This window comes from Stegodyphus dumicola, chromosome 9, assembly GCF_044657685.1.
Source record: "Stegodyphus dumicola isolate Sdum_Otavi_A_Nest chromosome 9, ASM4465768v1".
Lineage (NCBI taxonomy): Eukaryota > Metazoa > Arthropoda > Arachnida > Araneae > Eresidae > Stegodyphus > Stegodyphus dumicola.
Genome location: NC_140776.1, coordinates 4,807,977 through 4,833,015, shown reverse-complemented (window position 1 = coordinate 4,833,015; position 25,039 = coordinate 4,807,977). Strand labels below are relative to the sequence as shown.

General features: G+C 31.1%; 1 protein-coding gene across 1 annotated transcript in view; it reads left to right on the top strand.

The window, feature by feature from the left end:
* LOC118184662 (glutamate receptor ionotropic, NMDA 2B-like) overlaps window positions 1–25,039 on the top strand; it is a 620,775-nt gene that overhangs the window by 331,010 nt on the left and 264,726 nt on the right. Inside the window, exon 2 of the mRNA XM_085824503.1 lies at window positions 5,410–5,478. The gene's annotated coding sequence lies outside the window, so the exon portion shown is untranslated. The remainder of the gene's footprint in view (window positions 1–5,409; window positions 5,479–25,039) is intronic.

Here is a 25,039-nt window from a genome sequence, read left to right as displayed (position 1 = left end):
TACATGTTTTTCCTGGTTTGCATATTTATGCGTCTGAAAGCGGCCTTAAATAAATATAAATCTTAAAATTTCAGGAGATAAGATTACCCTTGTACTACGAGAAAATTATTTCTTGATCCCTCTTAAAATTTCTCGAGGGGGCATGTCCTATTATTGCAAAACAATGACCCTTAATTTCGTGCTATCCTTTTTAAGAGTTCATTCAACGGACAATAATCTCTCAGGCATGCACTACCACAGGCTGGTATTTCTGCGTCGGAGAACATCCTTAACTAAACTTAAATAATTCCATTTTTTCATGTTTACAAACTCAAAAAGGCAGACGCAAATGGTGTAGAATCAAATCATATTTAAACACCAAAATCATTATTTTGTTCGAAAGCCTGTATAATTTTTTACATTACATTTTATAGAACACTTCATTTTGGAAAGGTAACTAAATATCTTTTATATCTATCTCTGCGCAGATTTTGTTTGCTCTATTTAGGGTTTTCAGTCTAAGAGCAACTTTGTATATGTTTATGTGAGTATCGTTTGCTTCATTTTATTGTTGCAAACAGCGTAAATTCCTTTTGTTTTTCTTCCTTTAGTTTTGAACTTTATGTGTGGCAACAAGATTATTGAATTGATAGAATTGTGTTTGTGACAGCCATGTAGAATGGCTCGCTTATTTTGTATCAATTATTTCGCATCGCTGACAAGTGTAATAAAATAAAAGTGTAGGAATACAGTCCATTTGTTGATTGATTATTGTTTGTGAAACATATTAAGTTTAAGAACATTTATTGTTGGTCAAAAGTCTAGCCGGAGAGCTAGTGAAGATAGTGACTGTTCTAAGTGTATTCTAACAACGGAAATTTGCATATGGTTGGTGAAAATTATCCACTTTGTGAGGTAAGTGGATTTTGAACAAAAATTCGTTTAATTTGTTGTTAAATTTTAAGAACAATGTTGTAATACAACATAGAATTCGATTTCATTTTAATAATAGTGTTAAGTGATTTAAGAACAATTTCTGTTTTTGAATTGATCAATTATGAGTGAACTTATAATTTTTAAAACAAAAAGAGCGGTCTTACGCAGGAGTGTTACTAATTATGTAAAGAAAATTGAAACTATTTTAACTGCAGATGAAATTAATTTAATAGAACTAGAGGAATGTGTCGAATTATTGACACAAAAAGAAACTGAGTTAAGGAAACTTGATTCTGAAATCGAAAGTTTAATTACAGGTACTAAAGAATTAGAAAACGAAATAGATAATGTTCAGGAGTACACAGATAAAATTTATTTGTGGAAATTTAAAGGTGAAAAAATATTAAAAAATCAAAATAATAAAAATAATTCTAATGGTGTAATTTCAGAACAGGTTCTTGACAATATTAAATTACCCAAGTTAACATTACCGACTTTTGGTGGTAATATTACAGAATGGATAGCTTTTAAAGATCTTTTCAGTGCTTGTGTAAGAAATAATACAAATTTATCTAATGCTCAAAAATTGCAGTATTTGAAGGCTTCGTTGAAAGGTGAAGCATATCGCATTATTCAAACCATTCAAATTTCGGATTGTAATTTTTAAATAGCATGGAATCTGTTAGACGAAAGATATTCAAATAAGAGAGAACAAATTTGTGCATATATTAAACGTTTTCTAAGATTACCAACTATTCAAAATGAATCCGCATTTGCTATTTTATATTTAGTTGACAATATTAATGAAGTAATTCGTTCTTTAGAAGTATTGAATCAAACCATTGATAATTTTGGTGACACTTTAATGACTTATTTAATTTTGCAAAAATTAGAACCTTCTACAAAATTATGGTGGGAACGTCAGTTAAAATGTAATGAAATTCCACAACTTACGACTTTAATTGAATTCCTAAAAAGCTATGCAAGAACACTTCAAAATAGCAAATCAACAAGTAGTCCTGATCTACCATTTGCTCTAAATTCGAGGTTGGGATGGATAATTTCGGGTACTACAAATTTTGAGCCAGTATATGTAAATCATTTGAATACAAACACAGATGAGTTAGTAAATTCTTTCTGGGAATTAGAAAAGTTTCCAAATGTACAACCTTTAACAAATGAAGAAAAACTTTGTGAAGAACATTTTAAAAACTCGCATTTTAGAGACACATCAGGTCGTTATTCAGTTGCATTACCTTTCAAACATAATAGAGATATTCTAGGTGACTCCCGTGAAATGGCGTACAGAAGATTTCAATACTTGGAGAAGAGACTGTTATCTATGAAAGAAATTTACAACCAGTATATTCAGTTTATGAAAGAGTACTTTTCACTAGAACACGTAGAATTAGTGTCAGACACAGATTATGAATTAGAGAATAAACACTATTATATCCCACATCACTTCGTGTTGAAAGACTCTAGCTTAACAACAAAATTGATAGTTGTTTTCGATGCGAGCACTAAAACAACCACAGGTGTTTCTTTAAATGATACGTTAATGATAGGCCCAAAAATACAAGATGACTTAATTTGTATTTTACTAAGATTTAGACTTCATAACATTGCAATAACCGCTGATATTAAAATGATGTACAGACAGATAAAGGTTCATGAAAAAGATAGTGATTTTCAGAGAATATTATGGAGAGATAGTCCGTATAAGCAAATACAAGTTTGTCGTTTGAAAACAGTTACATATGGAACTGCAGCTGCTCCATATCTTGCAACCAAAGTTTTGAGTCAGTTAGCGATTGATGAAGGATTGAACTTTCCAAAGACAAAGAATATAGTTTTAAGAGATTTTTATGTTGATGATATGTTAACTGGTGTAAAAGATAGTTCGGAAGGTATTGCATTGATAGACGAATTGCAACATCTGCTAAAAAGTGGTGGCTTTGAGCTTCACAAATGGTCGACAAGTGAACCGTCGTTGTAAAAAACCTCTGGCTTAACAAACACAGATAGAGACAATATTCATCGTGTAATAGAAGACAAACCATTGAAAGTTCTGGGATTGGAATGGCATCCGGAAAATGATGAATTGAAATGTAATGTCGGTGTAATAGAGTATCAAAGTGTTCCGACTAAAAGAATTATTTTGTCATTCGTAGCAAAACTATTCAATCCATTGGGGTGGATAGCTCCGTTTGTAATCCTCGCAAAAATGATCCTTCAGCAATTGTGGAAATTACAGTTATCATGGGATGGTCCTGTAACAGAAGAGATTGATCGAAATTGGGGAAATCTATGTAGAGAAGTTAAACTTTTGAATTCTATAAATATACCTAGGAAAATTCTGTTACCTGATTATTTTCGATGTGATCTTCACGGATTTTGTGATGCGTCTGAAAGAGGTTATGCAGCAGTTATTTATATCAAAACTTGCAATAACTCTGACATTAATGTTAAACTCGTAACAGCTAAAACTCGTGTAACACCATTAAAATCTATTACGATTCCAAGACTAGAATTATGTGCAGCAGTGTTATTGGCACGCTTGATTCAGTCTGTAAAAGCTGCATTAGTTATTAATTTTGATTTAGTGCAAGCTTGGAGTGATTCACAAATCGTGTTGTCATGGCTAAGGTCAGATCCTAAAAAATGGCAAGTATTCGTATCCAATAGAGTTTCTGAAATACAATCCATCTTACCACCTGAGAACTGGAGTCATGTTGATGGAAAGGAAAATCTAGCTGATTGTGCTTCACGTGGGTTATTTCCTGCAGAACTATTATCTCATCAATTGTGGTGGAATGGTCCTTCTTGGTTAAAGTGCAGTGAGATTGCCTTGTCTAAAAATATTCTTATAGATGAAGAGGCATTACCAGATGTACGTAAAACAGTCTCATTTGTAGTTTCTGAACCTGTACAGGAACTTGCTATTATATCAAATATGTCTTCATTTCCAAAGTTACAACGCATATTTGCTTGGATATTAAGATTCATATCGAATTCTAAAGTAGCATATCTAGAAAGAAATACGACTTTTTTATCTAGTAATGAAATTCAAGCTGCAAATGCTTGTAATTTCTATATTGTCCGAATAATACAGCGATTTCACTTTTTTAAAGAAATTCAATGTTTGGAGTTGGGAAAGGACTTACCTACAAACAGCAACCTCCTTAGCTTGTGTCCAATTTTAGATGACAACAAAGTGTCACGTGTAGGAGGAAGACTGAAAAATGCGCAACTGTCAGAAAATGAAAAACATCCAATCTTATTACCTTCAAAACACAATCTGACAGAAATCATAATTAGACACTTTCATGTCAAATATCTGCATGCAGGACCGGAACTTCTTCTATCTTTAATTAGACAGCAATTTTGGATCATAGCTGCTAGATCTGCTATCCGAAAAGTAGTAAGATCTTGTATCACGTGTTGCAAACTTAGAGCTAAAACTGCAAGTCAAATAATGGCTGATCTACCGGAATCTGGAGTAACAGAATCGCGACCATTTCATCGAACTGGAATAGATTTTTCTGGACCGTTCATGATTAAACATCGTGCAGGACGTGGACAAAAATCATTTAAATATTACGTATGCTTATTTGTGTGTTTTGTAATCAAGGCAGTACATCTTGAAGTGGTAGAAGATTTGTCAACAAAAGCATTTTTAAGTGCATTGAAACGATTTATTGCAAGAAGAGGGAAACCATTTGAGATTTATAGTGACTGCGGTACTAACTTTAAAGGTGCAGACAAAGAAATCAGAAAATGTTTTTTGTAATGTAAGCAAAATCAAGAAATTCACAAATTTTTGTCTTTAGAGGAAATAAAATGGATATTCAACCCGCCATCATCTCCCCATTTTGGTGGACTATGGGAATCGGCAGTAAAGTCAATGAAATTACATCTAAAAAGGACTGTTGGTGATACTGTGCTGACCTATCCGGAATTTCAGACCTTGATAGCGCAGGTTGAGGCTTGTCTCAACTCTAGGTCATTTCGTCCAACATCGGCTGATCCAAATGATTTAACTGCATTAACACCTGGTCATTTCCTAATAGGAACGTCTTTAACTGCCATACCTGAACCAGACCTAAATTATAGTTCCTTCAATCACATTGACAGATGGCATGTGAGACAGTTTATTTTTCAGCACTTCTGGAAAAGATGGAGTCGAGAATACCTGTCTCAGCTTCAACAAAGACCTAAATGGCAAAAAAGTCAAAACAATTTAGAAGTCAATGACTTAGTCCTCATCGAAGAAGACAACCTTCCTCCTCTTAAATGGAGGTTAGGGAGAATAATTGCTGTTCATCCGGGCTCAGATCATAGAGTCAGAGTTGTTAGTATTAAAACTGGTCTTGGTGTCATAAAACGACCAGTCGTGAAATTGTGTCCTCTTCCTATTCAGACTAAAAAACTATGAACTGCTTCGCATATAATATTTAGTATTATTTTTCTTATGTTTATCTTTTATTACAGACTAAGAAGTTTCAAAATGCTCCAACTGTTGAAATCCCGGGGGATTTCAATGAGGGCCAGGATGTTTATGTGAGTATCGTTTGCTTCATTTTATTGTTGCAAACAGCGTAAATTCCTTTTGTTTTTCTTCCTTTAGTTTTGAACTTTATGTGTGGCAACAAGATTATTGAATTGATAGAATTGTGTTTGTGACAGCCATGTAGAATGGCTCGCTTATTTTGTATCAATTATTTCGCATCGCTGACAAGTGTAATAAAATAAAAGTGTAGGAATACAGTCCATTTGTTGATTGATTATTGTTTGTGAAACATATTAAGTTTAAGAACAGTATACTTATAAAAATGATAGTCAAAGTCTGTTTCTTCTCTTTCTCAATCTATGAATGTTAGAATAGGATATCTTAATCAACGGCATCGGTTCAAATGGGTATGAGAATGCTCCATTTAAAAAAAACTGTTTTACCTCATATTTTTAAAAATATGAACAGTTCGGACGCATAAAGCTGCAGTCCCTGACATCCCTAATTCTGAAAGTGGTCTACGGAATCTGTATGTTTCTGTTTCAAAACCTTTTGCTGATTTATTAGACAACTTTAAGCATTCAATCCAGTCAGTCATTTCCTGAATGAAATGAATTCAGCAACCGAAGTTTAAACTAAACTGTGTTCACCAGTATAAAGCTATATAAAGCTATAAAATTCATAGAGGGCGTTTGACAAAACATAAGACCATGATTTTTGCTGATTTGTAATAAAAGGCAAGAGCATGATGAGAACATATCTTTTTCGTTAAAGGTATCTAAGAAACTGTCTGCCTATGCACGAGTAGCAAATTCGTGTTCATATTCTTCGTCACATGAAACAATACCTTATTAAGTCATTGAAACACTGTTACGTCCGTTGATTCAATGATATGCATCCTCACTGACGTGTTGAAGAGATATTAATCATCTGAAATGAACATACAAAATCAACCTGCAGGTGATTTTATATGGACATTACTATACAAGCTTTGCATTATTAGGCTCAACTGTGGATATAAAATTTTTATATCTACTTAAGAATCTTCTGCCTTAATTTTGTACATAGTCTAGCTGTAAATCATCAGTTCAAAACCTAATTCGCTGCAATCCTTTTTCTGTGATTCGCTGCAGAAGCTAGGATGATCCTCTGCGAACGCAATCATCAGGATGACTTTTCATTATTCCAAATGTGTAATATGATCGTAGAAAGTAATTTTTTGTATAAAGCTCTGGAGGAGAAAAGTATTTTTATTTTGATCATACTTCCCATAAAAATAATTTTATTCAATCAGATTGCTGATATATGTATTTCTTTTCACTGAAAATGTGTTGTTGGCACTATGAAGAAGTGCTGTAAAGATTGCAAATGCCTTATTTATCTTTTGTAATTCTAAAATGCCATTGATTCTGAGACACACTCCTTAATTTCAGTGTCACAAGTGACAAATATCCATGCAAATAAAATTAATTAAATATAACATTCAAATGCATTTAGCAAATAGTTTAATAATCAGCCTCAATATATTAACGAATTTAGTATACTTTTTTCAATTAGCACAGAAACTGTTTGTTCTCCTATTTTGAGACGATTTTGCTTTGCTGAAAAAAAAAAAAAAAAAAAAAAAACTTTCTACTTGGAATTTTTTTGCTGCTATACTTTTGAAAGTATAAATTATCGTCTGCTATGTAACAGTTTTTTTTTCATGCAAAGTGTCACTCTTAAAGAAGCAGTGGATGGAAAGCTATGTTTGTGTTCTTTAAGAAGAAAATTATTCGTATCTAGTTATTAAAAAGATTGTGAAAGTGTTGGTTTTTAAATATCTAAATGTGCGATAGGTAATATTGTGAACAACAAAGGGAAAAAACGTCAAAATTTAGTTTCAAATTGAAATATTGTTTCAAATATATATCCAAGGTAAAAATGAAATGTTCTGAATGTTGCAAAAGTAAAATCTGTAATGTTAAAAGAAAATGCGCGAAGTCAGACAGTTGCAAATCGTTACAATGCTCAGTATCAGGTGTAACAAAATGATTAATGCTGATTTAAGTCTTAATAAGGCGAAAAAACATAATGCGTAATACCTTTCTCCATGACATATCTCCGAACGCAGGACACGCAGAGAATGGTTCATGAGAATTATTTGTCCGAACAAAAATGAAACAATGTTGTCACAATAGCTAAATCTTGGGTCTATTTAAATGACTCCAGTAAAAGGAGATCCATTTATGATCACCAAAGAGGAGAAAATTCTTAAAACATGTTTCAAAGAATCTAAATAAAGTTTTCAAAAGGATTTATGGTTTTTGTTGTTTTTTCATGTAATGGCAAATTAAAAATTAAAAGAGTGGAGACAAACGTTCATATCAACTCCATATATTATCGGTAACATATTTTTACCCAGTTTTCAAATATGAATTACTTTCTATTTACTTACAGTGACATGAATCCGTAGAACTCATCAAGACAAAGCAAGTGGCGACACGTCAAAATCTACTGTTAACTTTTTAACTTTCATTAGACTTTGGAAAGCTGTTCCAGAGCAATGGGATAAAATATCGCTTCCGATACTATAAAAGACTTTATTGTCTTAGAAATTACAGTGTATGAAGATAGTGAAAAATAAGGGTTTTGAAACAGAACATCTGAAACATAAAAATTTTAGATAAAATATTTCTGTAATTACAACAAAAATTGTCTGAAAAATGTACGAACAGCCTCAGTATTTTAGGAAAAAATAATTATTTCGGAATGATCGGAAAACTCTGTGATTCTAAGATGCCATCGAATATAAAATGTCCTCCGTTATTTACGATGTTTATATGGGAAAGAAAATGCGAATTAGAATAAAGGAAATATTCAGTTTTTGTAAGAACATATAAAAACTGCGACCCTTCGCGAATACAAATTAAATGATGCCGTTCAGTCGTCTAACGTCCATTCACATCGTCAAGGATAAGTGTGATAAGGATAAGCTAAGTATGATATTAATAATCGCCGATCCTTAAATTTATGCTTCTGACTGCAAAACTTATAAGTTGTTCATAAAATCCTCTATGATGCAGCTTAGATATAATTTTTGAAATTCGTATATAATTTCTCCTTCAATTTGTTATATCTTATTTCAATTTGAAAACGTCACACGAAAAATTTCTTTTTAAATAAAGGATTGCAAAATAACATTAATTTGTTTCATTATTATCAGCTTCATATCGTAAAGAACAGAATTTACAATACATTAAGAAAATCCAAACATTTGTAATAATCTAAAACTTACAATAATGGTTAAAAATGCAAGGAATTTTATTTATAAATAAAATCCAAATATGTATTCATAGTCTGGAATATAAGAACACGGAAAATGCAAATTTTTAATTTCAACAGCTTTTGGGAAACAGATAAATTTGATAAAAATATGTTTATCGTCTATTTTTTATTTATAAAAATGTTGTTGAAAAGAAACTTCAACAATAATCATTAACAAATTCAAATCAGTTTTAATTTTAAAAAAATAAGCATTTCGTCTAGGTGATCCCAAAGTGCAAAGAGGAAATTTTTATCTTCCGCTCAAACTTACGATAATGCTGAAATATATATCTGTAAAGTAAATTTCATTAAACATATTTCGTTTGTAAAACTGAAGCAAATATTTATAAAAGCTCGATAAAAAATTAAATTATTCAACTTTCCCTTCTTTCGAAATATTGCCTCTATGAACTAATCAAATAACTTGAAAGTAAACATTAAAATAAAATATACTTTTACTTTCATCGCAAAAGTAACTGCATTTTTTCAGTAAATTATAAGTTGTTCATAGGATAAAAATTTTGCGTGCTTTATTTTCCACTTATTGACTTTAACGATATGGAAATGTGTGTTAAAGTAGCAGCTACTTTGAGTAAGGCTGAAGATGAGTTTTATGAAATATTATTTCTGTAGGTTGTGTCTGCAATAAATTGCAGGGAAAGCTCTAAGATACACCTGGTTTCCAACAAAGATAATTAGTAAAATTATTTCCTACATTTATTACAAATGTGTACTTTGAATTACGAATTGTTTTTAAGATAAAGTGAGAAATTTTGTGAAAGCAGTTTCAGATTGTGAGATAGGATATTTTTCCGACTGCAAAATTAAAATTTTGTATAGTTTCGCACAGCAAAAGTACTATTCTTTGATAAACTAAATGTAAAATTTCCCAGATAATTTTGAGAAAATTTTGCTGGTGTTTATTCTTATCAATTTTATAATTATAACATTAGCTAAAAAATTCTAAAGGAGTGCTATTTTGCCTAGTATGGAAAAAATAGCCACCAGTACCAGCAGCTTTGTTTTGAAGCTTCTTCTAAATCTAGTCCGAATTTTACTGAAACCTCTTAGTCTTATATGCAAAAATTATGACGTAATTAATCAATGTGGCATTTAGATTAAAAAGAGGTGATATTGATGATCCAGCTACTTCTGAAATTTAAAAATCGTGTTATTTTCTAATGAACACTTAAAATTTTTAAAACAAACTCATTTTTAAGAAAATATAAGGCAACAAAATTAACTGTCGTAGAGTTAAGTTTCGAATCTGGCGTTTTTTTCTAGTTTGGCGGGACAGGAAATTTGGATCATCTCGTCTCTAGTTTTTATTCTTGATAAACATTCATATGCATTCATTGCTAATTAATTGTAATGCTAATTAAATTATTCTAATGTTCATTAACCCTAATGCTAATTAAAGCAACTGAGTAAAATTAAAATTATCTCTTCCTTAATTGAAATAGGCCTAATATATAATTTAAAGCTTATTAAAAAAAAAGTTTTACTAAAATTCTCAAGCATTTTAGGTTTCGGACCTAGTTTAAAAAATTATTTTCGTGTTTCATAAGGTTTTATCTACTTTTTCTTTTATGCGAGGCGTTAGCGTAACTCTTTCCTACACTCTTCCTGCCTTTTGCATATTGTCCTCTGCAACGATGAAGGTTATCTCCAATTCATCGGGCTGGAAAAATATCTCTCGGTCATATTTATGAAATGCATTGTTTGATTTGTCAAATTCATACAGACGACTTGTCTGCCGCTTCTAGCGTAAAGTTATAAGTAATTTAATAATGGAAGCAGAGACGCGGAAAAGTGAAACGAGCGCATTGATATGCAAACAATCAGGGAAAATATTTCAAGAAAAGGATAAGCATACTTTTTTCAGTATTTTTGATCTCTTGAAGAGAGAAGTCAAATATTTATATTTCCACTTAACTAATATTATTTAAAGCGTCATAAAATATAATGCGGTTAATTATTCTCTTATAAAGCATATTTCTGATAAATGTGATCGAAATTGGTAGATTCATTGCTCGTCATCTTTAGCATTCCTGATTGACACAATTAACACTTTTTTAAGGCTGACTTAGCTTGAAAATTGTTACTGCATTTCGAGAGACCAACAACAACCCTCTTGTTTCAAATGCGCAATATCAGAACAATATACCACCTGAGGAAAAGTATCACTTGCCTTTAGAAATTCATTATGATTTTCTGTTTCAAATCCACTAATTTCAAATAGAGAATGTATTTTAATAATTGGTACTTTGGAAACTACTTAGTATATTATAACAAATATAATATCAAATATGTCGATAATATTACAGGACCTTTGTCAGCTAAATGTGCAAAAGACATATATAAATACTTCACAAAAAATCTGATGTGTACACCACATGACTTCCTTGCACGGAATATTAGATTATACGATTTTTTCTTGCATTTCATTTAAACTTATTGGATTGAATTAAATCTACTTGGCCGACAGCGTATAAACCACAATAGAATAAATACATTTTTTAAACTTCGCTCTAGCATTTGTTTACCATAGCGACACTCTGGCGCTAGATTCACTTAACAGTATTATATTTCGTTCATATTATAACTCATAATGCACAAAATTTATATCATTTAAAGAATAGAATTATCTAATCGTTGCCATATGTTTTATTCAAATACTATAATAAATCTCGAACCATTTATAAAAGAAAGTAAGCAAACAAAACAAAAAAGAACAGTTTTTCACAGACGATTGAGTATTTCTCATTCAATTAATTCAGTTCTCACTTCGCGAGAAGGCAAAAATACATAAAAACTTAAAATATCTATATTAAAAATTACGAAGTAAATCTTAAACACTTATTTCCTCGAAAAAATTCCAGAAAGGATTAAGCATAATTTAATTGGTAATAATAAATGAAGGCGTTATCTTTGTTGTTGCGAAGCTAAGTTTCTCTAGATTGGCAACAAATCCACTAGTTTGCTGTTTCAAATGTAAACAATCAATGGCCGCCGTCAAAAGAAAAGGCTTATCGGCCCTTAAACAACTTTAAAATTGTTGATAATGCTAAAAATATTGCATAAAGATTTACTAAAGGTATAAAAACCTTAACCGGAAGATAAAAACAGCATAATTCAATCATTTTTAAAGAGAAAAAAATTACAATTTACAAACATATAAGAGTAAAGAAACTGAGATCACTGAGCCGGGTAACAGAGTGGATATATATATATAAATATATTTATATACGTTTGGTGCGGCCGATTGCAACCAAAATACGAGGTGCACATCTACATGTTATAGCAGTCCTATATACAACATTTCAACGTTCTGAGGCTACTCGTTTTTGAGTTATGCGAGATACGTACGTACGTACATACGTTCGTACAGACGCCACGAAAAATTCTCTTCAGAATTAATTTTAAAGTAGTTTTATTTTTTTGGGGGAGGGAAGAAACGAGTCTTTTATTCTGTCTTTACGTACAGATATCACGCAGGAACATCGTTAAATTGCATTCGATAGTGGTCGAAATGGATATTTTCGTTGAAATATGCTGCCTGAAACTTTTCGCGATTACAATACTTCCTTTTTACTTCGTACAAGGAAGTAAAAAACATTGCTTATTAAATAAATATTACCTTCCGTAACTTAATATTACCTTGGTGTTATGTCAAGTTAGCAATAAATAGCTTAGGTCAAAATTTATTTCTGAAAACAAAAGTGCTACATAAAGTAATACTAGAGTTCAAAGATCTACATTTAACACTTTGAAGGACAAAAAGCCCGAGACAACCTTTCGTTTGTAAAGAACGTTTACGGCTCGAACGGCCCGCCCGAAACGGCCGAGATTGATATGTTGTTACCTTCCCTGATTCTAAGATATGCAGTAGCAGGAGCAGTTTCTTTAAATGCATTGCATCTGCTTATTGCAGACAGCTTGCTCTAAAAGGCTAATGGAAGCTTCTTTGTTAAGAAAAAGAAAGGATGTCATGTGAAATCTTCACACCTATTTGTGCATTAATGGACGGGCAGGGAGTTTCGGTATTTTAAGCATACATTGCATACATGTTAGTGAAAGCTTCGGTTTTCTAAGGGTTAATGCAAATTTGGCTTTATTTTTCAAATGCTTGCAATAATGACCATTTCAGTCTTCTTTTTTAAAATGATGAATGCAATTTTTTTTATATTTCAATTACAAATATCGTTAAAGGGTGCAGAGAGACCATTGTTATAAAACAAGATTGGCTGAACGTAGTGGTATAATATAATGATAAAGTCAACAAAGTAGTTATTTCGTTATGTAACTAGGATTACCTTATGATTTGATATAATGATGGTTCCGAAACTATAAAGTTAAAATTGAAGAATATCTGTAAGTTAGGCTTTAAAAGGGAGATATGTTTTACTATGATATTAAGTCGGAAATTTGAAATCAATTTCTTAATTTTCAGTTATTTCTTCCTAGTGCCATTTTGAAATATATCATCACTTATATTTGAACATGAAATAAACATTTTACAAGGGAAAGGGATTTTATAACAACACGAATTAAAGCTTTCTAGATTAAATGTAAATAAAAACAGCTTGGAAATATTGAAAATGACAATGTCATGAAAAAAAATCGGACATTTATTTAACCGTTAATAAATTTAATTATTATGCTTTCAGCAAAATAATAATTTGATTGTTATAGAAATAAAGTGTGTTTATTTAATGAAAGCTTTACTTAATAAAACTGTGCTCATAAATTGATTTAATTAAGTCAATTAATGCCTAAAAGAAATATTACATAATATGTAAAGTGGTTTAAATAAAAAATCCTCTTATTTAATTATTATGTATGCAAAACCTTTTATTTGATGTAAACGCTCATTTAATGGGATTTTGCTGTTAAATCAATCCCTTTAAGCAGTATTATAAATTAATCTTAATGAAAGGGACTTTGTACCCAACACAACTACCTGCGCAACCAGTGGAAAGCTAATTAATAATACTTACGAACTATAAGTTAATCATAGTCAGCATACCCACATTTCATAGACGTTTAACAAACAAAATTTCGTAAGAAAATATTTATTTTGTTGAAGGAACTTAAATAATAATGCAGAGTTATCACCACAACAATGAATAAGGTAGCTCATGGATTACGAAATTGCTTGTCAAGTATGAAAGTTCAGCCAGCGTTGCTCAACCTTTCAGTATTTGCGACTCAATTTTCATCCCGCCCTTTGCTATAATAAGAAAGTATACAATAATTATGCATTTTGAGTGTTTTGACACTAAAGCCAAACTACGCGCTTAATTACAAACTTTATATATTACCAAGAATAAGTAAATTTATTAATATTTGGCAATACCGATCCGCTGCATTGACAAAACCAGAATCGACTATTGTTCTCTCTATTACTTTATCTGATCCCGCTAGAAGTTCCAATTTGTCTCGAACATTCTACAACATCTGCAAGACAACGTTAAATTACTTCGTGCTCTCATGCTCTGATTTAAAAGGAGAATTCCACATAAATGCTACATCTCGTTCAATTCTAGACAGCCTCAGTTGAGTCAACACTTGTATAGCTGTCGAATTTATCTTGAAGATGTATGTTGTGATATGCATGTTAGTTGCAGTTCACGGTATTAAAAATTCTCAGCAGAAGATTTATACAAAATCCTGAATAAATTGTTATATGGGCGTAAGCGGGCATTAGACGATAATTGAGCATCAACAAATGCACATATATAAGCGATTCTGAAAATAAAATCAAGAACATATTCTCAAAACTACTTAAAAATTGGGTATACCAGTACTAAAGTAAATAATAAATTTTTATATGGGCGTAAGCGGGCATTAGACGATAATTGAGCATCAACAAGTGCATAGATATAAGCGATTCTGAAAATAAAATCAAGAACATATTCTCAAAACTACTTAAAATTTGGGTCTACCAGTACTGATGTAAATAAAGAAGAAAGGCCCCCTACACATCATTTGCTGAAAACCTTTGGCAGCAGACAGCATGAAACCTAATAAACTTAAACGGCATTTGGAATAGCTTTATAGTGAGTACGTTGAAAAGCCACGAGAATTCTTCGAATTAAAATTAAAGTCATATTTTAAAATTTAATAATTTTCTTTGTCTGGGAATAGAAAAGCCTTACTCGCCTCTTACAAAATTTCTTATAAAATAGCCAGATAAAAAAATCCTCACACCATTGGTAAAGAGCTTATTTTCCCAATTGTATTAATATTGTCTGGATGTAATTTTCCTACACAGTTGCAATCCGTACCTCTATCAAATGACACTGTTGCACGTCGAATTGGTGATATAACTAACGTAAGGTGTACAATATGCATCTTTTCAGAAGTTACATGACAAATTGTTTCCCGTTCAGCTTAAGAAAGCAAGAGATAACGATAAAGATGCTCTTTCCATATTCACACTCTTCTTTTACATTACATTACATTATTGTACATTATTGTAATTTGTACATTACATTATTGTACATTATTGTAATGTATTTACATTATTGTAACGTTATTATTAATGAGAACAAAATCGCTAAATAAATAAAAATGTAAGTTTACGTTTACAAACTTTTTATTACTTTAAACAGCTTTCTATGTTGAGGTGATACCACGACGTCCGCACCTGATGCCAACCCACGCCACTGCTTTCATTCAATTATTTTAACAGCCATCTTGGGTATGTTTCGATGTAGAGAATTTAAAGATTTGACATTGTGTTCAATTCATTCTCGCCTCACAAGAACTGTAAGGCATGACTGAAATAGAAATATAGTTTTTCTTTTTCTCTTTTTTTTTTTTTTTTTTTTTTTAATTTTCAATGCAAGAGTACAAACATCTCACATATAACTATTATTTGGGTATAGATCTTTTGGCCAAATTGATTGTTAAATTCTCCCATTTTCTGGCACCTGTCAATAATTTCCGAAGCTGATTAAAACTGTTTGAAAACGATTGCATCTATAACAATATAAAAAAAAAATCTGTTGTGTATACCACATGACTTCCTTGTGCGGAATATTAAATTATACGCATTTTTTCTTGCATTTCTATTACACTTATTGGATTGAATTAAATCTACTTTGCCGACAACGCATGAACAACAATAAATGCATTCTTTAAAATTCACTCTATTTGTTTACCATAGCGACAATCTGGCGCTACGTTCACTTAACAGTATTATATTCAGTTCATATTATAACTGAGAATGCACAAAATTTATATCATTTAAAGAACTATTTAATCGTTGCCACATGTTCTATTCAAATACTATAATAAAGCTAGAACAATGTAAAAAAGAAATTAAGGAAACAAAACAAAAAAGAAACAGTTTTTCACAGACGATTGAGTATTTCACATTCAATTAATTCAGTTCTCACTTCACGACAAGGCAAAAATACATAAAAATTCAAAATATCTGTATTAAAAATTAAACTTAACTTAAATTAAAAAATTATTCTTAAACACTTATTTCCTGGAAAAAAAATTCCAGAAAGAATTAAGCATGATTTAATTCGCAATAATAAATGAAGTTGTTATCTTTGTTGTTGCGAAGCTAATTTTCTCTTGATTAGCAACAAATCCACTATCCTGCTGTTTCAAATGTAAACAAGCAATGGCCGCCATCAAAAAAATTACTAGGCTTCGCGGCACTTAAACAACCTTAAAATTGTTGATAATTCTAAAAATATTGCATACAGATTTACTAAAGGCATAGAAAACTTAACCGGAAGATAAGAACAACATAATTCAATTATTTTTAAAGCAAAAAATGTACAATTTACAAACATATAAGAGTAAAGAAACTGAGATCACTGAGCCGGGTAACAAACGTATATAAATATATGTATAAATATATTTATATACATTTGGTGCGGCCGATTGCAACCACAATACGAGGTGCACATCTACATGTTATAGCAGTCCTATATACAAAATTTCAACGTTCCGAGGCTACTCGTTTTTGAGTTATGCGAGATACGTAGTTACGTACGTACGTACATACGTTCGTACAGACGCCACGAAAAATTCTCTTCATAATTCATTTTAGAGCAGTTTTATAATTTTTTTGGAGGAAAAGAGTATTTTATTCTGTCTTTACGTACAGATATCACGCAAAAACATCGTTAAATTACATTCTTTAGCTGTCAAAATGGATATTTTCGTTGAAATATGCTGCCTGAAACTTTTCGCGATTACAATACTTCCTTTTTACTTCGTACAAGGAAGTAAAAAGGTATGAAATATAACACGGGAAAATTAATTTTTATTTTTATTTAATTTTAATATAAAATGAATTATCGGTTTGAAATTGCATAAAATGACTACAAATGATCTTTATGATTTAAACAACGTTTTTGTGCATCCCATTTTGTACGACACTGAACTAACTATCACGATATAAGATCTTCATTAAACGAGAAGTGACTCAAATCACTAACATTTGAAACAAGTAACATAATTAAATAAGCGTAAAAGAATAATTTGTGTATAATAGCCCTAAATGTGGTTTCAAGTGCGTAACTAATTGCATGCAATTTAAATTCAGTTTTCCATGGCTTCTATAGAAGAAAAACCCGTTCCATTATACCAGTAATCTTTTTATAAACATTTGCAAAGGTCACAGAAACGACTAAAATTTCCCCGGTATTCTTTCATTAAGTTTCACAGCGACAAATTTCCACTTATTTTTTTCTTTTTTAAAGAAAATAAAAATATTCGCAACTGAACTCATTAAGGGAAAGCTTCTCGACTAGTAAAAGAAGGCCTTAAACCGTATCCAACGAGAAGAAATGAATGCAGTTAATAGTTTAAAAAAAAGTGAAGTTGCATTTTTAAGAAAATAGATGTCACATTTGATGCTCTTTCAAATGTGTAATTTCCTTTAACGGCAAGCAGGAAAAACTTAATTGCGATGCATGTTAAAGTCGTTTCTGAACAATGCATGCAAATTGAAATAATAATGTCTAAGTTGTAATCATTTCAGTCTGCTCCTTGGAAAGTAGAATTCCTAGTGTATAGTGGGAGATAAGTATCTCGCATTTCATCGCATTTACGTAAGGCAAAAATATATGCTTTACATACATTTCTAATAGGAAAAGAGAATAAAAAAAAATTACCATATTCATCTCCTGTTTCAGAAACTGTGAATATTGTCGTAAGATATGCAGAATGATATATATCTGCGTTCTTACTGCTCCTTAGAAGTGTGCAAATGTATGTTTTTTTCTCTATCTTGGAAATGAGGTGGAAAGTTTAATAATAACAAAAGTAAGAATGAAAATATATAAAAGAAATAAACACTCTCTTTTAACCAAAAATATTTCTAAATCACTAACTGAAGTACGAAAGTACTTTTCACTTCTGTGACTTAGATTTATAAATTTTTAAAAAAGCTGGAATTTATGCAGTTTTTAATAGTGGCCATAAACCACACTAGTCACTTCAATTCCAGTTAAAAAGCTTTGACATAATGTCGATTAATTCGTTATATGAAGACCGAAACAATTTATATTTAGATATGCTTAAGGGATATTTGAACGTTTATGTAAGATTTGAATACATTTTATTTAAAAGAATGTGTAATAAATAGCTTATACTTTTTAACTTAGGAAAGTTTTATATCCTGAAATACATAGCGATGAAAAATATTGTAGGGATTTATATTTATTTTAACTAACATTTTAAATTTTAAGTTCAGACTTTTCTATAAGCCTTCATTTCCCTAACTGTCAGTGCCAGAATAGTTAAATGCTGTAAGCGCGCGTGAACGCATGCAAACTTTATATGTTGAAGGAAGTGGTTAAAAGATGAGTCTCCATAGGAGAAAAAGAAACGTTGGACTCTTAAGTTGCCGTCTCTGCCGTAAGTACGTTTGCTCATTGCTGGTTCAAGTGGCTTAAGTTGCATTGTTTTGCTGCCACTAGCTTTGAATGGGGTTGAAGTTCGGGATCTGGCTGAGCCCCATGGTTTAGTTTAGCACTTTTTTAAACATTTCAACTTTAATTTTTAATCACCTGACATTAAGTTACCGCCCAAGTAGAGGCGAAGTTTGTTAGCGTCGAGTTGAAGCATTGTAAATTTTAAAGAGTTAAATTTTAAAGGGTTTGAACCCTTCTTATGTGCAGTTTCCTGCTACTCCTGTATCTAAATCCTGTAATCCACTTGGACTCTACAATGGAATAAGAAATGTTTTTATTTGAGATATTATCATAGCATAGGATTTTCTAAAATATACAGCGTGTCAACAGTGCATAGCTACACAAAAGTTAATGGCAAACTACGAACACTTTAAAGGAACATTTTCAAGGAGGAGACCAAATCAAATAATAATAATAATAATAAAAGCATTATAAAATATGCAAATACAGAGCTTCCACTAAATGTGTTTGATTGTTCTGATATTGATATAGAGGACATTGAGACACTTCAGGATTTGAGCAACATTTGTAAAAAATCGCGGATTAATATTTGCTAACTGGCAGGTAAAGTAACTATTTTATAAAGAAGACAGAAGATAATACTTCCGAAGACATCTCTTACTTTAGATATGTATCGCAGATTGTATGCTTTCACTAATTAATCAACGAAGAGATGAAAACAAACTTGAACTTGAGAACTAACTTCTGAAACAGATCAAGACAAAAATAACAAGGATAATTTATTAGGAAACGTCGTCTGATTTAAAAATATATACAGCGCAATTTATCATTTAACTTGAATGTAAGGAATTTCGCATTTGTTATCATCTAAAATATATTTACGCATATTAACGTGTGCAATTTTATGTTGAACTTGTACATTTATATATGCCTGGTTATATGCAGGATGAAATAAAAAATACTAATTAATAGGTTTGCTTCCTTTAGACACAACTCTATTGACCTAGACACGCCTTTGCAGTTACTGGATGTTTCAAAATAATATGAGGAATTTTAGAAGACAATTTAAAAGTTGTAGCTGTGAGACTTCTGTAAGTAGGAAGTTTTATATGCTCTTAGTAGAAAGAAAATTGCTATCAGGAAAATACTGATTACGCTTTATATTATGCTGATACGAATTAGATAAAACGGAATCCTGCATTTATTTGCAGGTAAAATTCCCAAAAATTTATTTATCATGTATTATAAGGAGAGTAGCTTAAAAATCAAAATGCTGATTTACCAGAAATGCAACCATTAATCATCAACTCCCCATCTTAAATTTAGTAGTTCCTTGTTGTATAATTTATTGGATAAATACCTGTGTAAATGAAAGAGGAAAATAAGAAAACAAGTTCTTAAATATCTTCAGAAATTTCGTTTAGGCGTCCAAGAAATTAATTGATTTTAACTTGTTAAAGCATGCTGAATGCTACTAGAACTGGATATGTTCTGAAAGGAATGTATAAAAATTTCCCTTTACAAGAGCATATATATGGAAGATATGTAACGTTCCCATGTTAGTCTAAATGCGTATTCATCAAATATACTATAACATGTTTCGCTGCGTCACCTGTTCACCTGCCATGCATATTCATAATATCTATTGATAAAATATATTAAATTTTAAAAAAGTGTTTGCCCTTTTAAGATTTGAATACTTTCGATTTTCTCCCCCTTTTTTTTTTGCTTCAAACGTTGACACAGGTGATACTTATAATTTATAATTTTATGATATAAATTGAACTTAAAAGTATTTAAAAAGCTAGCTTTTAGATCTTAAACTCACTACTTAATTTGATATTTATTATTATTGACAATTTATTATAAATGCAAAATCTTATGATATAAATAAATTTTACTTTTTCATCATTCACGTACGATTTTCAAAACCTCAAAGAAATTCATTAGAAACTTTAAGTTTGAATAGCATTTTCATTTTGGAGTTGTTCTCCAGGTAATATATGTTAAATAAATTTTCGTGATATTTACTAGCCAATTTTTGTTAAAATAACCTAAAATAGTCAATCTTTTGAAAGGACTGACAAAAGAAAAATCATTGTTAACATTAAAATTTAGTATATTTGGATCGCCAACACATACATTTTATGTCTCGGCCAATAATATAAAATCTGTTGTATAAACAGTTTTTTCTTGCAATATTTTCATGGTCGTCAGACTGCAGATTATACAATAATTAAACAGATATTTCAATCTTACACCGCAAAAGAAAGATATCTGGAATAATATTTTTGTAATCATTCTAAAATATTGATTAATAACACGACTTTGGTAGAATGTTCCATTATCCCAAAATAAGGAAGGCTGTAATATAAAATCGGTTTGGTTCAGTTAATTATGGCAAAGCACACTAAGAATGTCTGCCTAAATGGAGGGATACCTTTATGGAAGACTTTAAGGAACACTGGCTCTACACGCTTTACATGTGGTGAAAGCACAAAAACGCCCATGCAACTAGTCTATTCGAATGTTAAGAATATTAATTAATGTTCTATTCTAAGGACAAAATTATATTTTTAAAAAGAGGAAATTTTAATAAATTAAAAAAAAATATTTTAACAAATTAGTGTAAAAATGAAATGATGATATGCATTCAATAAAGCATGTTGACATTTTAATGAGTAGGCCAGATGAAGAGTAATATTGTAGTTTCAAGCAGTAATAATTTACAAAATTCGATCAAAATATAACTCACAGTCCATAGTAGCTCGGCAATGATAAGCTATAAAGGAATTAAATTTTGAAGTTGCAAGCATTAGTCCTTTGGCAATATCTCTTAATATAGATCCAGTTGTTTTACAGACAGACAGAAAGAAGTACAGGGGGCACCAAAACATCGCCATGGGCAAAACTGGTATCGTCCCCACTGCACTAATCATCTATGGAAGTGTACCCTTACGGGGCAAGCTAACGCCATGTTCGGGCATTTCTTTACAGAGGTGTTTTACAGCACTACAACCGTGTTTGTTTTCATGACACAAATGCCCGTCCATTCGTTCGACTGCTTTTCGCTTTGAGGACTGAAATGGAACAGCCAGGTTTCATCTGCTTTGATGACTCTATGAAAATAATCTGGAGAATCACCAGATACACTTTGCAGAATATTATCGGACACGTTCTTCCTGAATTTGTGCCATCTTCCTTGTCAAGAGCAGTATCTTAGCAGACAAATTTTTTTCTGAATCCTAAACATTGTAACGTCAGCGCAATTCTTTTGTCATACATGTGTGCTTCGTCATCTGTTTCGTTGGGTTGCATCTGCCAATTTGGATGAATTTATAAAGGCTAATGCGTTTTCATATACTGTGATGATTGATGGTCTCTTTGCACAGTAGTCGGTCCTAGATGTTGCAATCACCGCGCCAAAACCTCTGAAGTCATCAATCAACACACATTATTTCGATTCATATTGTTGTCCCTATAGATTAGCAACAGCTTATTGCGAATCGATGTTGCTGAGTTATCCCCCTATTTGAAGAATTTGATCATTTTATGTTGGCGTAATAGGGTGTTATTTAAGCAGCAGTGGTGGCTGATTTGGTCTAAATAAATAAATACAAATTAGGTACAAGTAATACAAATTAGTAATACAAATAGTAATACAAATATATAAAATAAATACAAATTAGGTACAGGTCAAGTGTCAGAGATCAAATGCTCCTAATTGAAAAATTGCATTTATTTAATACTTATCGTTACCAATCTATAGTGAATTGGGCGTTATTTTTGGTTCAACTTTTGTCTACGTCAACAGTATACTCTTTTGCAAGAACATATGTCTCAGACTCGACACCATTAGGTTAGCGTGACATTTCTCAGACATTCACTAAGTTTAAAAACAAAAGATTCAACAAATTGGCAAGTTCGTTCACTTAAACAAAAGCCAAAATTGCTCTAAAAATGACCAGAATGACCTGAGTAATTTACCTATAAACAAGTGTAGAGTTTTTAAAAGCCTTTGCCCTTGCATTCATTTTGATTTGTTGGAATTGTAAAGCTTTGAGGACAATGCAAGTTAGCCATTATCTGCACCATTAAAAAATTAGGGTGAAAATCAAAATGCAGAGATTTAGGCGGTGATTTTTCTAAATCTTAAAATTATGTTTGAAAATATTCAACAATATTTCAGCACATTCGTTTAGAAATCATCTAGTGTCCCAGACGCAGTTATAATCACTCATATATTTCTGTTCATTATGAATTGTTACACTTATTTTTAACATTCTTAATACAACATTTTGAATAAAGATATCTGCTTGAAGATAGGTATATCAAATAAGCTAAATGTAAACGAAATTGAGCAACAGGAATTATAATAAGAACAAGTGTAGTGATACAACTTCGGAGGTCAAAGTAAACTTTTCATTTTTTATCTATGGTGTGAAACAAATGTAATTTACTATAGATTTAATTATTTTTCACTTTTGCAGTTGAAAAAATTCTGCTAAACTTATGGAACACATTTATGATACAGTCAGATTTTACACCAGTTCCTATGTTTAATTTTTGTTTTCTTCAGGAGTTAATATTGTTTCGATTTCTATTAAGTAAGAAAATTACGAAAATATGAAATATAAAAAAATTATCTCTCTTTCCAGGATTGCATTTCAATTGAATTACTGCTAAAAAAATAAGTATGCACAAAATTTCAAAATGGCAAGGTGTAGATTGGAGAGAATTTGGGGTATTGTTTCCATTTGCTGAAAAACAAAGAAAAGAATCTTTTTTTTTAACTTAAATTTCGCTTTTCTTTCATAAACGTTATTCTTACTCTTCTATTTCCATTACGGAAGTTTGAGAATCGACAAAAATTTCACTTTCTTCTTTCCTATTACTTTCGAAAGGACAATTTGGAATCGCGTAGCTAATCTCATTTTTTTGTTTTTTCCCATTGTTCGGACAATTCTTTCCTCTCTTGCAGTTCAAACTAAAAAAAAAGTAAAACAATAGATTGGTCACACGGGAACAAGTTTCCGGGTTAGTTCGGTTCCTAGAGAAGGTTACAGAAGTTCATTCTCATCGCTATACTATTTTTATTTCTTAGTAAACGACGAGTAAATCGGTGAAATCACAGTAGCTTATTTTATTTAAACTTCATCTAAGAGAGTAAAATAGTCGTTCAGGCGTTACGAAATGTCTGAAAGTTTCTAAATTTAAATGAACAGTTTTACCTGATGTTCCTTATTCTCTGCTTATTGGTGTAAATTAAATAAGAGTTCCGTTATTGCTAGCTTTACTAAATGAATCGATAAATTAGTATATTTTATGGTTGCACTTACCATCAAGTTAATTATCATCAAGTTTAATAAAGGAAAATCTAAATAAATGGAGCGAAAATTATGTCATTGTAATCATTATGATTCAAATTTACTAATCATACGCAATGGAAGTTTTAACTATTTGCGTTTTCAAAACATTTAAGACTTTCATTTAACATAAGGAGAATGGCATCACATTGTGTATAATGTAGTTTCGTGTAGAGGCTAACATGTAAGCCGTAACATATAGAAATGCAGCATGCTAATTTGAATTCTAAATTAGCCAAATTTTAAACTTAGACTGATGTTTCTTTTAGATAAGGCTTTCGCAAGTGAGTTGGTGTTGACCCCCCGAAGTGTCGATGAAATTTTAAAGGGGTCAAGGGGCATCTGGTCGTTGGTACCCGAATATCACTGGCAACTGAATGGCGAAATAAAGATGTTGATTGAAAAAAATATGAATAAAATTGTTAATGAACTGTTTATTGATATAAAGCCATATCACGTAATACTAAATAAATCAAATAAATTATTTATAAGGAAAAAAAACAGAAATGCTATTCAATATATTTTTTAAATCAACAGTATTTTAAATATGTATCTTTTTGCAACGAATGTAATATAAAAAAACGTATGAAAAGAAAACACAACCGAAAAAGTACTAAGAGCACAATGCTGGCTCAGAATATATATCTTTACTTCATTACAAGCGAAGATTTTAATATGCCAGTATAGAGCTGCTGAACTGTTCTGCATCTGATCATTATGATGCAAGTAGAATTGAAAGAGGATGTATGTATTGTATGAAAGCGAAGTCTCAAGCATAAATCTATTCAAGACACATGGGTACGCTAAGTTTTGGAATTTAAAAGACATCCGAGACAAATATTCCAAAGTAAAAGTTGTTACCGATCCAACATTATTGACCTTCTGATCTTCTTATCTAGTAGAAGTAGGCTTTAGTCAAGTCAATGATTTACTATGGAAAACCAGAAACAGACTGAATATTTGTGAATTACATTATTTAAGTAATTTTATATCAAATATTTTTAAACCAATGCATCAGTACAGCAAGGATA